Source organism: Armigeres subalbatus, chromosome 2 (assembly GCF_024139115.2).
Source record: "Armigeres subalbatus isolate Guangzhou_Male chromosome 2, GZ_Asu_2, whole genome shotgun sequence".
Taxonomy (NCBI): domain Eukaryota; kingdom Metazoa; phylum Arthropoda; class Insecta; order Diptera; family Culicidae; genus Armigeres; species Armigeres subalbatus.
Window position 1 is genome coordinate 355,448,301 of NC_085140.1, and position 16,705 is coordinate 355,465,005.

General features: G+C 38.6%; 1 protein-coding gene across 5 annotated transcripts in view; it reads left to right on the forward strand.

Moving 5' to 3' along the window:
* Positions 1–14,018: 14,018 nt before the first annotated feature.
* Positions 14,019–16,705, forward strand: part of LOC134217103 (beta-1,3-glucosyltransferase) — a 115,016-nt gene continuing 112,329 nt past the window's right edge. For 2 of the 5 annotated variants that reach the window (XM_062695872.1, XM_062695875.1), the window contains exon 1: positions 14,069–14,206. The gene's annotated coding sequence lies outside the window, so the exon portion shown is untranslated. Of the gene's footprint in view, positions 14,207–16,705 lie in introns of all 5 variants that reach the window. The other 3 variants (XM_062695873.1, XM_062695876.1, XM_062695874.1) reach the window with 3 other exon arrangements.

A 16,705-nucleotide genomic window follows, 5' to 3' on the forward strand; every position in this document is an offset into this window, starting at 1 on the left:
CCCCACGGTATTGTGCCTTGCAACAAAATGACAACTTTCGTGATCATTTTCCAAGGCCCTCATAGATGTGAAAAATTTATCCGCAGTATAGCACGTGTTATCGAAGCATTCATTAATCCAATGATTAATCCTCTACGCGGCGGCTGAATTTTAAAAATCAAAATATTAAAGTAGTTTTTGACGTAGAATTACGTCTTTCGGTAAGATAGAGGGGTCATTCCAAAGTTTCAAATTTGGGACCGTCACGAAATGTGATCAGAAAGTAAAAGCCAATAACTCAGCCGTTTTTCAACGGATTTTGCAGATTCAAAAGCTCCCGTTAATACCTTGAAAATATCTCGAAAAAATCCTTGAAAAGTGCAATAAAAAAATTGTGCATCGATACCAAAAAACGTGCCGACTACCAAAATTGTGAAAAATGCCAAAGCCGACAATTACAGTACGTACAGCCACACAGTATCTTGTCCATTGACTATTGCTATAAATAATATATAGGATTGTTAGTTTCACTTCGGTGTCGAGAATTCGACCATATCTAATTCGTGAATATAAACTACCAACCTGTCCTGACCTATTTTCCAACATTCCTTGTATTCTTCTTATTTCTAGTCTTCTATCTATCAAACCTATTATCCTTTTCTCCTTCTATATCCTCTATCCCATTTCCTTCTATTTTCTTACTGATCTATCCATCGTTCTATCAATTTTTGTGCATAAATTGTCTGTTTCATTTTGTGTACCGTCATATGGGGGAAGATGATCATTTGATGTGTCGGTCAAAAGTGCCTAATCTTTTTATGAAACGGTAGTCAACAATATTATCCGTTTAATTAATGTTACCGCTAGGCACAAAATTCGAGTTTTTCGATTATAATCATCGAGTATAATCATGAAAGTGTAGTTCGTGGAAGAAAGAGAGAGATAGTCACAAGTGACGCTATTTTCGTTTCAAATATTGACTTCGTAGACTTCTTTACGTGGTAAATTCAACATTTGTACAAATAATCTGGTGTATTTTGGCGGCTAGGTCATAATGATTTTAGTAGAGCTGTCTTGATCAACTTCACCCCAAACCAGATTACTCAAAAAATGTGTAATAATTTAATTTATTTTAACAAATGCGAACACATTTCAGAAAACTAAAGTTGTTGATTATTGCAACGTATAGCAGTACATGTTTTGAAAATATTTGTTTCGATTTAAAATGTAAACACACATTGTTATTGCATGTTTTGTCTTAAAAATGATCATCTTCCCCCCAGTTGACGGTACCTCAATTATCAGGACCTCTTCGCTTTCATTTAAGATCCCACAAATTCTATACAAAAACCCAACCCGAATAAATTTTACGTGAGAAAAAAAGTCGGCAAATATTGTTTGCAGAGTGTTTCATTCATACCATTTCTTGAACACTTACTGAACAGTGAGCTCCAAACAGTGTCACAAGTTGTGGCCCAACACCAGAGCAAGAAACCGCAACACTCGTCCAATCAACTCCGAACAAACTCCTCCTTAAGCATCAATTATCGGTCACTTCCTCCACAGATTCTACCAATTACTTATTCACTCTTCCCGTTGCGTGGATGGCGATAGAGAAAGGCCCTCTCGGTCTCGTACTCATTTGAATAGAGATCCCGAACTTTATCGACTTTCTCAATTATTTATATCCTCTTCCCAGACTCAAAGTTGCTACATAGGGCAATATCGTGGCAATATTCTGGCGATGACAAAAATATAAAGGTTGCAAGGTAATTCGAAAACGGTCAACAAATTAAAGATAACACTTCAAAATCAAAGGAAACCAGGGTTCGTATCGCTCACTCAATATCAGGAGCACAAGATTCTCCCTCACAAAAAAATTTGGGGAGAAATCACTTTTCGGGAAAGAAAAACAGCCTGGAAAGTGATAACCATATTTCGCTCATTTCGATTGCCGCCAAACGTTGGTTTGGTATTTTTGTCTCATATTCAAGTCTTTTCGTGGCATCATCAATGCAAATGGTAGTAGCTTATGTAGAACAAATAACTTAATGCTTTCATACAGATAGCGTGGTGATGTGGCTAGAGTAAGCGCATCCCTATGGCTATTATTGTTACTATTCTGGGTTTGTATCCCGGCGCGGCCATACAATTTTGTAATGGTTCTGCGATAATTCTTGCGAAAGTGAGTGAAACGAAAAAGGATTTTCATCTAATAGGCAAGATTTTCGTTTATCATCCAAGGCTGAGTGTAGATAAAGATTAATGGGTGAAAGAAGATCCTCAACATAAACAACGAAAAAAGACGAATTAAGTACTGTCCATTTAATTCCACCAGTTAACTTAACTGGCCAATTTTCAATAGAAAATAATGGGACAGGATTCCCAGTCGAATGGAACCTGTTGGAAATTCCGACAATGCTAAGTTCCATATTTTTCATTATCTTTTGGCACGAGAAAGGCAACAACACCGCTAGGTAGATTAATAGTAGCTTTTTATCATTATTAGTAAACTTATTTATCTATGAAATTTATTATTAAATTTATCAATTAAAACATACGCAACAAAGTTTAGCGCATATTTTATTACGGGATGATTATTCATAAATTAAATACATTATTATGGGGTGTTCATCTGATTGCCTTATGAAAATCATTTCATGGAAGTACTTGGTTAGTGTCCAATGACTTTTAACAGCTGAATTTGAAGCAAAAGTTTTTCCGCGATAAATCACGCTCCTCAAGTTTTAGTGTACTTTAATGTTTTGTTGACTGGTCATTGGCACCCACACCATGGGTAATATGCCATCATCATGGGAGGAGTTGTGTTTTCTAATTTTTCAGACGCTACTGCGTTCCCAGTAAGTAAGTCTCCATTGATCTCAATCCAATCAATTTTCGGCGCAATGAAAAGTTGGAGCACAACTGTGATGAAAGACTCTACCTCCATTGAAATAAAGACTCCAACAAAAGCGTAATGGGATTCTTGCGAAAGGAAAACTTGATCCCTAGATGTTGGCTCAAAAGAATTTAATAAATAAGTGAAAACTATTTTTGTATTAATAACATAAGTAATTAAATGAGCACATACAGTGAGGATTAAAACAACAATTATAATCATTGATTTATAAGTTTTGCACACATTTAAATTATTAGTTTATTTCCATAGGCAGAGTCGGTATATGATCATCTGAAGAATTCTTGAATCCTAGATGGAACAGGTAATAAATCATTTTAATGCATTTACACCCCTTACATATTGAACTGCCCCGTCTATGGTGATAAGTAGTAAGGTTCTGGAACACTGAATTGCATACCAGGGACACAACCCTCTGGTACGAGAAGTGGGGTTCATCTTACCAAGTTCCATGTTGCTGTACAACTACGTACTAGCTGCTCTATAGACAAAGTAAATATGAAAAAATATAAAGCATAAAATAAACATTTATCTTTGCTTACTCATATTTGCCTCGAGACCACGGCTTCTAAATATACACTGGCCGGCATAATAAAGTGCCCACTTGCCGTTTTTCATACAAAATGGTCAACTTTGGAGCTCTAGATCTCAGGTTCCCGTGAATCGATTTGGCTGAAAATTTTACCAGAGCTCAGATATAACTGAATTTTAACATATCTAAGTTTCGACCATATTGATTCACAGGTTAAAAATTATTGCGGTATTACCAAAGTGAATTTTTTGGCAAAATTTATTTTTAAATATCTGGAATGCTATTGGTTGTAGACAAATGACCTATTCAGCAAAAACGCGTATTACGCCAATACACAAAAGTTTGCTATATATACCTGTACACTTAGAGATGTAGTTTTCGAGGTATTTGAAAAACAATTTTTTGCCAAAAAATTCACGTTGGTATTACCGCAATAATTTTTAACCCTGTGAGTCAATATGCTCGAAACATAGATATGTTAAAATTCAAGTTATATCTGAGCTCTGGTAAAATTTTCAGCCCAATCAGATAACGGGAACCCAAGATATAGCACTCCAAAGTTGACCATTTTGTATGAAACAAGGCAAGTGGGCACTTTATTATGAAGGCCAGTGTACAAGGAAGTGCAAAAAAGAGTACATTATACGCTGTCGTTCGTTCAAGGAGTGCAAAATGTACGATATGAACTAATTTCTACGGAACGAAGGAATACGATGGAGAAAAGCTGAACATATGTTTATAGAGAAAAATGTACTGCTACTCAGCTTCGATTCCCAGTAAAAATATGCATGTAGTTGCATCATAAATTCATTGAATTTTTTTTTTGCTTTCGGCCTTTTAACGCAAATGGAGCCATTGTCGGAAATATCAGTTATACCCTACCTGCTCCTTCAGTTATGCTTTTCAGCGAAATGGAGATTACGAGATTAATTGAATGGCGGTTAATGTGGAAATTTCCATTCCTTCCATGGAAAGCCGGCAGTAGTTCGGGGAAAATCGATCTAGTTTATCCCGTCAGATTGATTGGAATTTCATTTGCCTTACCGCCAATGGACTCGTTTATCCTATTTGAATGCCAATAAGTTACCGTGATTTACATTGCCAATTCGGTTAGGTAATTGCCCTCTATTTAACTCTTAATTTACGTTTAGAAAGGACAGGTGATTGTTGAAGTTTAAGTTTACAAGATTAATTAAATCATTTAATCAGTTGAAAAATAAATCAGATTAATCTATTAGGCGAGGATTACAGAATATTGGAAAAACGTAAGATAGTTTGAAGTAGAACTTAAGGAAGATAAAATCCTACAATCAATTCAAAGTTATGTGCATTAAAGTGATTCAATTTTTACTGTTTCGTTCCCCTATGCTTAAACGGTGACATTTGCTTTTCTAATATTTAATCCAAAATTTTAAATTATTTTGGATCTAATATAACTAAAGTTTAGAAAACCCTTCCGCAACCATTGGCGTTAATATGGCGTATATATAGTACATTATATTCACAGAATAAAAATGATAAAAAGACTAAATACAACAATAATAGTGGTTCTAGTGCTACTAAGTGTTGAAAAAAAAAACTGAAATTATCAAATCTCCTGCGTGATTCAAATCAAGCGCGAGGCAAATCCCAACAAACTCATGGCTCAGAGAATGAATTATTGGCAGTGGCTGATTTTCTACCCGCCGCTGTCACATTCTGGCGCTTTAGTATATACGCAAAATAGCCAGCATAGTTAACCACCAGAAATGTGTATGGCGAAAGACATCTAACGCGGGTTTTCTCAAAATTAGGAACTTTTCATGAGAAACTATTTGGCACCGGTTATGTAGGAAGGTGTCCGCTATTACGCCTACCAAATATTTTTTCGATGAAGGTGCTTAATGTTATGAAATCGAACCTTAGATACCTTTCGCCATATTGATTTCAGAAAGTTAACTCCTAGTGTGCCGCTGTAAGCACGCTCAAAGTGGGTGATTAATTGTTCATGATTTGACTCGCGATTAGCATATTTGCTTGATTTTGACGTGTTCTTTTTTAATGAATGCATTAAACTAACTTTTTTCGTTTGACACAATGGTTGATAAATTCATATGTAAACAAAAAAGCACGCTTCTATGAGTTCTGATCAGGGATTGAACTTATCATTTCATTATCATTTAGTATTCAGCCAATAACTCATTCCAGAGGCAGAATTCCTTTGGTGTATGGCGGACTTCTAGCTCAAAAACACAAAAAAAAGAAACAAACCGCAGGTATCAGTCCATTAGGCCAAATGGTCATTGGGTCGAATGGTCAATACACTCTGACTTTTATCTACTCAGTGACTGAGTAAAATTGTATTGCCGTCTCTTTTCTATACAATTACAATTTTACTCATTCACTGAGTAGGTAAAAGTTAGCGCGTAGACTAAATGGAAAATAAAAAGTGGTAACGTTTCCATAAAAAAATTACTTTTTTCGAATAGTGATAACAAAAGGCTTAGACAGATAATTGATTTTGATAAATTTGCCATGCTCATGTTCGCCAAGCACTACGCAGCGGCAATGTAACAACTTTTTCCTCGGTCTTCCTTTTCAGCTTCCTTTGGAGCTTCTTGTCGCTCAGGGTTGCTGGCGTCCGGAACCGGGTTTTCTTTCGATGCCTTGATTGTTGTCTAATAGTGCGAAGATGTTGTATATGCCGAAACGGGCGTATCCAAAAAGTTCTTTGAACGCGCACATTTCTGAACGTATTTGCTACACTCTTTTTGCCATCTCGGGTAGAGTTCGACTGGTAGAGCTGTCAAATTTTGTCTGCTGACTCATGGGTTACTATACATGAGTAGTTTCGTCAGTGCGGGTGAAGGTAAACCCATGAAAAATCGGAAATTTTGACTATTTGTTTAATGCAAACGTTAAGTGAGAAATGAGAAGTCTGATCTTGCTTTTTCTTTCTCTCTTCTTCCATCTTTCTTCTTTTTTCTTGCTCCTTTCATATTTTTTTTTCACTTCTACCTTCTTCTTTTTTTCTTTTTCCCTTTTTCCTTCTTACTTCTTTCTTCTTCCATTCTTTCTTTATTTTTTTATGAAAATTATTTTAAAGCTCTTAGTGGAATGTATTTACTAGTCATAAGACGAGTTTGTACTGTTCCATTTAATTCCCCTACTTTATTGTATCTTTGACAGACCACCAACAAAACGGTTACAGGTTGTAAAATTATTGTACGAAAACAGACAGAGAAAATTGTAAAATCTTGTGTTGTCGTCTTCTTTGCCGTGGCTGCTGCTGAGGCAGCCGTGGTTTTGTTTTTCTTTTTCGTTTGCCCTTCTTACTTCTTTCTTCTTCATTGTTTCTTCTTCCCTTTTCATTCTTCCTACTTCCTTTTTACTTCTTACTTCTTCCTTCTTACTTATTCCTTATTCCTTCTTCCTTCTTCTTTTTTCCTTCTTCCTTCTTCTTTCTTCCTTCACGCAGAAAAAACTACGTTAAGAACAAACATATTTTAGGTTAATCCAAACATAAATTCAGATAAATTGCTGGCATCAAAAATAAATATGTTTGGATCAAACATATTGTTGCATTTGAAGCGAACGAAAACTTGTTTTGAATCAAATGTGCGTTTCAAGTTGTTTCAACCAGCTAAATGTTTGAAGCAAACATGGATATTATTGTTTTGGTTCGACCACTCATAATATTTTGATATCAATTCTACCAATTTTCATATTCTGGTAGCATTTGACTACCAGATTTCACAATTCCAAACGTTCATATTTCATTTACTTACCTTTCTGTACCTAAAAAACATCCTTATCATTAATTTGGAAGCAAGAAAACAACTGCGCCTACTCTTGCTTCTACTGCTCTGCTGCGTCCGATCGGATCCGATCCGAACTCGAGTGTTTGTTTACTTTTGCAAGAGCGAGCGAGGGGCTGCCCACTAGTGAATGTATAAAACAAACAGGGATTTAATTTAGTTTTAAAAATAAATATGTTTGATTCAAACATATTACCATTTTGGAAATAAACATGTATATTATGGAAGCAAATGGATGAAATTTGTATCCGTGTTCTTCCTTTTCCCTTCTCTCTTCTTCCTTCTTCTTTCTTCCTTCTTTCTTCTTCCTTCTTCCTTCTTCCTTCTTCTTTCTTCCTTCTTCTTTCTTCCTTCTTCTTTCTTCCTTCTCCCTTCTCTTTTCTTCCTTCTTCCTTCTTTCTTCTCCCTTCTTCCTTCTTCCTTCTTTCTTCTTCCTTCTTCCTTCTTCCTTCTTCCTTATTTCTTATTCCTTTTTCCTTCTTTGCCCAGGACTGGTTCATATTCCTTCTTCCTTGTTCCTTTTTCCGTCTTCCTTCTTCCTTCTTCATTCTTCATTCTTCCTTCTTCCTTCTTCCTTTTTCCTTCTTCCTTCTTCCTTTTTCCTTCTTCCTTCTTCCTTTTTCCTTCTTCTTTCTTCCTTCTTCTTTCTTCCTTCATCCTTCTTCCTTCTTCTTCTTCTTCCCTCTTCCTTATTCCTTCATCCTTTTCTTTTTCCTTCATCCTTCTTCTTTTTTCCTTCTTCCTTCTTTCTTTGTCCTTCTTCCTTCTTCCTTCTTCTTCATTCTTCATTCTTCCTTCCACCTTCCTCCTTCTTCCTTCTTCCTTCTTCCTTCTTCCTTCTCCCTTCTTCCTTCTTCCTTCTTTCTTTTCCTTCTACCCTCTTTCTTCTTCCTTCTTCCTTCTTCCCTTTTCCTTCTTTCTTCTTCCTTCTTCCTTCTTCTACCTTCCTACGTCCTTCTTCCTTCGTCCTTCATAATTCTTCCTCCTTCCTTTTTCCTGTTTCCTTCTTCCTTCTTCCTTTTTTCCTCTTCCTTCTTCCTCTTCCTTCTTGCTTCTTCCTTCTTCCTTTTTCCCTTTTCCTTGTTCCTTTTTCCTTTTTACTTCTTCCTTCTTCTTTTTTCCTTCTTCCTTCTTCCTTCTTCCTTCTTTCTTCTTCCTTCTTCCTTCTTCCTCTTCCTTCTTCCTTCTTCTTTCTTCCTTCTTCCTTGGGCTTTACGTTTTACACCATCTATTAGATTTTGTACCACTGTTGTATCAACCTCGAACGCCGAATCAATGTCGAACGCCTAGTTTACACAAATTTCGCCATCAAAAACGGAATTTTTTTCGGAATTCCGCGAAATTTCAAAACTAATTTAAATTAATATTGTACTTCAAATTACTCAAAATTTGGGCTGCGCCGCTGAAAAAAATCATAGAGGCTGTTTTTAAATTTTGTTATAGTGACCCCTACTATTTACGTAACCCAGTTCCGAGTCGACAAATACGTATCAAGTTTCTTTTTCTAGAAAACGTCTTTAGTGTTTTGTTGCAAATGTTCAACAAAATCGAAAATAAATTTTTGGGTTCTCCTATTTTCAACGAAAATGTGTTGGATTTCAAGCAGTTTCTAGTACGTCAGGCTTCAAATTTGAATGTTCGTAATAAGAATTAGTTTTACTGATAACTTTGTCTAGCAGGCAAAGTCGTGGATTCCTAGCACCCTTGACGAAGTCTTTTATGGGCACCTCTTTCTTACTAAAGGCCTTCACCTCCACTTAGACATTAAACCAGGTTTAAGCGTATGAGTAAGCACCGTTTGAAGACTTGAGCGAGCATGAAGAAGGCCCTGAGGAAAACAAAAGGTGCAATATTTCACTTTCAAACTACAATTTGAATCTCACCGAAAGTAAGAATATTTTTTTTAGAGGATTGGAGATTCTCCATATAACTTATCTGTGATATAACAGATAATATTCAGCGAGTTTATTAAATATACATACAATTCTAAAGACAGTTTTGAGTTTTGTCATGTTGTTCGACTATTTGCAAAATATGTATATAGCATTGCGTCGTGGGTATTTCTAGAGCTTTGTATGGAATGTTCCAAAGTCCCGAACGGATTGAAAGATCAGTAGAATTGCTGAAAGTAAAGACTCATGATTGCCTTCAGGTTCAGCTCATACTGTCTATAGCAGCTGTTTCTTGCACTTAAGGAGGAAGTAAAATTGGCAACCAATATACAAAGCGTGTTTCAAGTGAGTGTTTGTGCTGCCGCTCGGTGTTGAATACCACAGTTATAATTTTGCGGCAGGTGAAAAGAGACAAACGGCACACTATCCATTGTAGTTCGATCGGAAACCTCTTTCCAATATTCAATGAATTATTGGCAGTGGCTGATTTTCTACCCGCCGCTTCCACATCCAGGCGCTATCGTATATGCGCAAATAGCCAGCATGAGTTAACCGCCAGAAATTTGTATGGCGAAAGACATCTAACGCGGGTGTTCTCAAAATTAGGAACTATTTGAAAAAATTTTGGAAAAACTATTTGGAAAAACTATTTGGTACCGATTATGAAATATGGTGTCCGCTACTACACCTACCAAATATTTTTTCGATTAAGGTGCTTAATTTTGAGAAATCGAACCTTAGATGCCTTTCGCCATACTGATTTCAGAAAGCTGACTCCTAGTGTGCCGCTGTAAGCATCTCAAAGCAGGCGATTCATTGTACCACTACACAACTCCGTATTTTTTGAATGAGTGTTTGTGGTATTTTTCGAAGGACGGAAAGAGACAGACGACACAACGCAGGTGGTAAATCATTCAGAAAGCTCTTTTCATAGTCCAACTTTTCTTGAGCCTTAATTGAAGAAATCCACGTACAGTCGGGATTTGCTGGTTGGGATTTTAACACTTGGGTCACTTTTTAATTGGGTCTCTGCTGGTTGTGTCATGGCCCAACTGAAAAGCAACCGTACGCCAAAATTCAATGTTAACATGGAAAACGGGATTGGGCGTCACTGGACATCATTTGTGATGTTCAAGTCGAAATACACGTGTTCAAATGGCTGTCAGTTGACTCAACTAAAAACCGAATTCGTTAATTGGGTCGAGGTCGTGGCCCAACCAGCGAATCGCGACTGTACTTTATAGTACATCACGGAGAAAAGGGATATAAAAACATGACAAATCGTGACCAATCATATTTCGCGCATAGTTTCATAAGGTGTAACTTCATTGATCAATTTCTCTTCATCAATTTTTTCTTTTGTTAATATCGCAAAAGATTCAAAGCTACAACCATGATTGTTGGGGCAGCAGGGACTATGTCCAAGGGCTTGACGATCCCTCCCCAGACCATCTGCGAGTTGTGGCGCCTGCCTAGGATGTGGTGGGGTTTTGACAGTGGGCCCTGTTAAACCTCTATAAAAAGCTGCATGTATCCGCAAGTAGGCTCCACCAAAGCGACCGTGTGCCGCTCAAAGCGCACAAGCCCAAGTCCTGGTGTTAGGTGGGACGCTAAACAGCCCTGACACGACGGCCCTCGGACGAGACAGGAGGTTTGCGCAGGCCCAATAAGCCGCCTTTAAATCAACCATTACGAACGACATAGAAGATAATACGACTCGATACAATCGGCAAAGACCTAGGCGACGAATAAAGGATCACGATTGGAAGCTTGGAACATGGAATTGCAAGTCGCTAGGCTTTGCAGGTTGCGATAGGATAATCTACGATGAACTACATCCCCGCAACATCGATGTCGTAGCGCTGCAGGAAATCCGCCAGCAGGAAGATCGAGACCGTGAAGAGACGGAGGAACTGTACCGCGCTAATAACACACGAAAAATCTATGAGAAGTTGAACCGATCCCGTAAGGGCCACGTGCCACAGCCCGATATGTGTAAGGACATAAACGGGAACCTTCTTATGAACGAGCGTGAGGTGATCCAAAGTTGGCGGCAGCACTACGAAAAGCACCTGAATGGCGATATGACAGACAACGCTGGCGGTATGGTAATGAATCTAGGAGCACGCGTGCAGGGCATGCGACTTCCAGCTCTGAATCTCCAGGAAATCCAGGAGGATATCGACCGGCTGAAAAACAACAAAGTTGACGGAGTTGACCAACTACCAGGAGAGCTGTTTAAACACGGTGGTGATTACCAAGGTTTGGGAGGATGAGGTTCTGCCGCAGGAGTGGATGGAAGGTGTCGTGTGTCCCATCTACAAAAAGGCCGATAAGCTGGATTGTAGCAACTACCGCGCAATCACATTGCTGAACACCGCCTACAAGGTACTCTCCCAAATTTTATGCCGTCGACTAACACCAATTGCAAGAGAGTTCGTGGGGCAGTACCAGGCGGGATTTATGGGTGAACGCTCTACCACAGACCAGGTGTTCGCCATACGTCAGGTATTGCAGAAATGCCGCGAATACAACGTGCCCACACATCATCTATTTATCGACTTCAAAGCCGCATATGATACAATCGATCGGGACCAGCTATGGCAGCTAATGCACGAAAACGGATTTCCGGATAAACTGATACGGTTGATCAAGGCGACGATGGATCGGGTGATGTGCGTAGTTCGAGTTTCAGGGGCATTCTCGAGTCCCTTCGAAACCCGTAGAGGGTTACGGCAAGGTGATGGTCTTTCGTGTCTGCTATTCAACATCGCTTTGGAGGGAGTAATACGAAGGGCAGGGATTGACACGAGTGGTACGATTTTCACGAAGTCCGTCCAGTTATTCGGTTTCGCCGACGACATTGATATCATGGCACGTAACTTTGAGAGGATGGAGGAAGCCTACATCAGACTGAAAAGCGAAGCTAAACGGATTGGACTAGTCATCATGTTTGTGTAACAAGATGCAACCATCCTTTACCACCCCAAAGCATAAAATCTATGGCAAAATGTCTAAATTCGCTGCATTGTAAAAAAGAAAGCATCGACGAAGAAAATCGATCAACACAGTTACGCCCCTATGATCCTAAGCGCGATATATACAAATGTCAGATGGTTAGCCACCTCTGAAGTGGAACGGATTCGATATCGAACCTCTGACAGCTCGTGATGAATGTATTGCAGATACATTCTGCTCATATATAGGATGATATGGGGTATTCCTCCCTCGGTTATTTTGCCCAACAATAATATTCGGGTAATTTTGAGAAATTTAGAAACAGTCTTTAATAAATCCGAGGATTTTTTTGATTTTTTTTCTTTTTAATTTTTTTTATTATCCCCCGCTACTTCCTCCCACCCTCGACCTTTCGGAGACCAATTTAAATAAAATATTTGTTAAGGCCTTATTGGACTTCCCAAAATTAATGTAAATAGCGCACACAAGCAATTAAACGAAAATTCCGCGGAAAAAAATAGAAATTTCGTTTCGTTTCGAAAAATTTCGAATTGAATGGACCTTGATTTCGTATCGTTTCGAGGTCTCAAACATAAATCTGTATTTCGTTTCTTTTTGTTTCGAATCAACAGAGACATTTTAAATTTCGTTTCATTTCGTTTCACCCATCAATAATGACAAGAAGCTATATCTGGGCAAAACAGCACATAACAAGTATGTGTGTTCGTCAGATATTTTTGCGATCATTCTTGAAAATATCTTAGCTTTTTTTTGTAATACTTTTTATTCTATTGTGGAGTTCGTGATTCACATTGAGGTCAACCGTAAGCTGTCAGGTGTTGCTATTACATGTTACAGTTGTGCACAACTGAAGTATTTCACTAGTATTATAGTATAGTTTTGTGCTTATAGTTTCACTATAAATTTTTGAGAAGAGCGTCTCAATGTTCACACATTCGACTACACAAAATCTTATGGTATAAGTCTTTGTCACTTCCAGAGGTTCCCAACACGTTTGCAATGGAACAGTTTGTGCACAAAGGTTTCTGGTTCTTTTGAACAAACCTCGCAGAACAGATCATCTAGGCCTCGTTGAAACAGTAACTCTCGAAGCTTGATTTTCCTATACATATCATGAGACGAAGTTGAGCAAAAGAGCTTTTTTTCTAGGCGATGTAAGTTTTGTTTTACAAAGATAAATTGGAAAATGCTACACGTTGAAGACTTTTACTATGCCAAGCAAATTTTCCTATCGCAGCCCTAATTTTGGTTGCAAATCATTACACAAATTTTGTAGGACCTTACAATTTTGCAGCTTACAGTTTTTGTATAAGAATCTAGCATTCTCCCATATACCCAGTTATAATAGAGATTTTGGTAGATTCTTATACGGAAGGAAGGCTGAAAAACGCTGATTGGGTGTAGACAGAAAAGACGCATGACAAATTGCTGCTTGTTATAACAAAACTAGAAAATCTCAGTTTTACACACCATAATATCAGGTAATAGTAATATATAATTCTAGTGTACCAATATGTAACTGAAGCCAATATCCAACTGTTATTTTGCTCCCGATGGCTTTTTGGAGTCCCTTCTTCTACATAATCTCCGACGCGTCTCCTGAAGAAGGACCTTTCACATAATATACATAACTAAATATGGTACCAAGAAACGGAAACAATAATAATTCAAAAACAAATGGAAGTTCTCCGGTAAACAATAAATTCATTATCCCTTCCAGTCCACGTTGCAATGTTTTGGTTCATCCATTCGGCTCGTACTCCGAAGGATTCCCGCCAAATTATCTCGTGCCAGTTCCAAAACCAACGCGTGCGCATTTCCACCAAATTTCAAACAGGAATGCTATTTTCCGAAATGAACCAGGTTTGTTTACTAACGAATCACATTCCGACAAACTTTCCACAAAGCAGCTGATTTTCCTTCAGGATTGCTCCTCCGACGCGGCACAGTCGTAGAGCGGAACTGACTCTGGTCGGATGTGTTTTTCGCGATTCTCCGTTATAGGGAAAACCGTGATAGCCAAAAAGCAACAGTAATCTAAATTTATTGGCTGTTAAAAATAAGTGCATAATTGAACGTGGCATAACGTGGAACGCCTATGTGACTGGACGTGCGGTGCCGTTTTTGTTTGTGTGTGGGAAATTGTTTGTTTTTGCTGGATTGTGGCCTGATTAAAAGTGGCCGGTGTACGGCGGTCATTTATTTGTGGAAGTTTGCTGACTCGAGAAAAAGTGAACAACAATGGAACATCCAATATGATTCTCTGGGGGAGTGCATTCGAATCCATGCAGCATACTCGGCTAATTAGGGTTTCCAGTTAGCTTTGCGAGCGAAGATATGGGATTAATTACCATTCCGGAGATGACGAGTTCGATTCTCGGTAGGTCTAGGATGTTTTCGGGCAGGAAACATTCTCGACTCCCTGGACATATCTATATCAATTGTACTTGCCACACAAATTATATACTAATGCAATGGCGGGCATATAAAAGCTTTCAATTAATAACTGAAGAAATGCTTATAGAACAGTAAGTCGAAAAGTAGGTCGAGTTTTAGTTGGAGTGTAGAGCCATAGAAGAGCGAATAATCAATTTTCCTATTTTATTTAAATGTTTCACACTCAATTACACACTATAATGACTATAATTTAGTTGCCTATATTTGGAGTATTAGAATATGCCAAAACATTATCCAATCGCATAAGTTTAAATAATGTATAAAAATTCATTATTTTTGTGCTTATAAAGCTTATTTTCTATTATGCAACGTACACACCAGTCAAGCAGTTGGACGAACATTGACTCCGCCCCCAAGAAAACGCTTCGGTTGCTGCTTTGTTTGAACGTGTGTGAAGTTGTTCGAACAACCATTTGACAGTTGGCGGCTCGGTTGGAAAAAATTAAAACGGTTTGATTTTGGTTTGAGTTGTCGGGGGTGGAGTCAAGGTTTGCCGGACATGTTAGAGCATTTGTAGTGAAGTTGCACAAACCCCCATATATTTTTTGATGGTTGGTGCTCAGGTTGGCGCTTCGGTCGTTCGTGTGTGATATTGTTGGTCGAATAAATTGATTGTTCGTGCCGCTGTTGGTAAAACTTGATGGATGTTTGAATAAACGAGAGGAGGAGTCAATGTTGGTCAAACTGCTTGACCGTGTGTACGTTCCATTAGGTACTAGGTATTCAAACTAAAAGTTGATTATGAGTGTTCAATGCAAATTTGAATTTCTTTTGTTTTTTTTTTATAATTGACATTCTTGAACATAGTTGTTCAGGATTATTCCCTCATACATTTAGTCAGCCGAAACATTTTTCAAGTTGCCCAGGTGCACCTGAATCTCGTGGATTTTTTCGCATTTACGGCTTAAACCAAACTTCCCTGTTATTGTTGACGGTAACGTTAAAATGTATATTAATTAAAAATGATTGTTTGCGGTACAACCGAGGCACGACGCGTTCGCACACTCAGTGGCTGTGGCGGAAACAATTCCGGTTGGCGCCAAACTGCGGCGAGATGAGCTTGGACCGCTGAAATCTCGGTTTATCTTTGTGGACGTGGGGTGCAAGGTGGAATAATATTCGCAACAGCGCCCGTTCATCGGGGGAAAAGCATTTGCCAAGTTTGCACTCGGTAGCATATGAAACAGGAAAGTCAATACACGAACAAGAATATTGACTTATTTATTATTTACACATATTTTGCGGTGGGTACTCGAGTCCTGCACGGCTGTAGAGGGCTCCATCATCCGTTAGCATTATCGAGTAACGAGAGTGATGTGTTGTTCCTGCTTCATTTATGTGTGAGCGAGTGTATTTGAAAGTGTATTCAAATGGAAATCGATATAATTTTTCAAACGGATATCCATAATTTGACCGCGCAACATGATACACACCCCTTGTAAAAATAAAACTTTATTTAACTTGTGATGATGATGACTTCAAAAGAATTCAAATGGAAACTTGAAAATTTAAACCAGATTTATTGGCCCTAACCAGATTAATCGACTAAAATGAAAACGCTTACTAAAAATATTTATTATTTATTTATTCAGACTAAGGCCGAAGTGGCCTGTGCGGTATATAAGAGTCTTCTCCATTCGGCTCGGTCCATGGCTACACGTCGCCAACCACGCAGTCTACGGAGGGTCCGCAAGTCATCTTCTACCTGATCGATCCACCTTGCTCGCTGCGCACCTCGCCTTCTTGTGCCCGTCGGATCGTTATCGAGAACCATTTTCACCGGGTTACTGTCCGACATTCTGGCTACGTGCCCGGCCCACCACAGTCGTCCGATTTTCGCAGTGTGAACGATGGATGGTTCTCCCAGCAGCTCGTACAACTCGTGGTTCATTCGCCTCCCCCACGTACCGTCCGTCATCTGCACCCCACCATAGATGGTACGCAGCACTTTCCTTTCGAAAACTCCAAGTGCGCGTTGGCCCTCCACGAGCATCGTCCAGGTCTCGTGTCCGTAGAGAACTATCGGTCTAATGAGCGTTTTGTAGATTGTCAGTTTACTAAAAAATATAGTATTCCGAAAATTGAAGAAATTGTAAATTGAGGAATCAGTATTAGTAGCTATTTAAAAATAGAAAGTTTTTCTTATCAAAGC